The sequence below is a fragment of the Penaeus monodon genome, chromosome 20, assembly GCF_015228065.2.
Source record: "Penaeus monodon isolate SGIC_2016 chromosome 20, NSTDA_Pmon_1, whole genome shotgun sequence".
NCBI classification, from domain to species: domain Eukaryota; kingdom Metazoa; phylum Arthropoda; class Malacostraca; order Decapoda; family Penaeidae; genus Penaeus; species Penaeus monodon.
Window position 1 is genome coordinate 30,096,767 of NC_051405.1, and position 238 is coordinate 30,097,004.

Below are 238 nucleotides of genomic sequence, written 5' to 3' on the forward strand. Positions count from 1 at the left end.
AGCTTTCCGAAACAACTGCTAGCGATCTTTACGGTTTCATCTGCTCCCGAGTAAAGATACTTTTTTATAACGAGCTACACAGAAAACTATCGTTAGAATATCATGCTAAACATTCTGATACAAACAACGATACTTTTTGAAATATAGTTGTTGGTACCCCTCATTTTCCAACTACTCTTGGGTATGTATGGTAAACCATGAAGAAGCTATAAATTCGCAAGTAATTTATTATATTGTA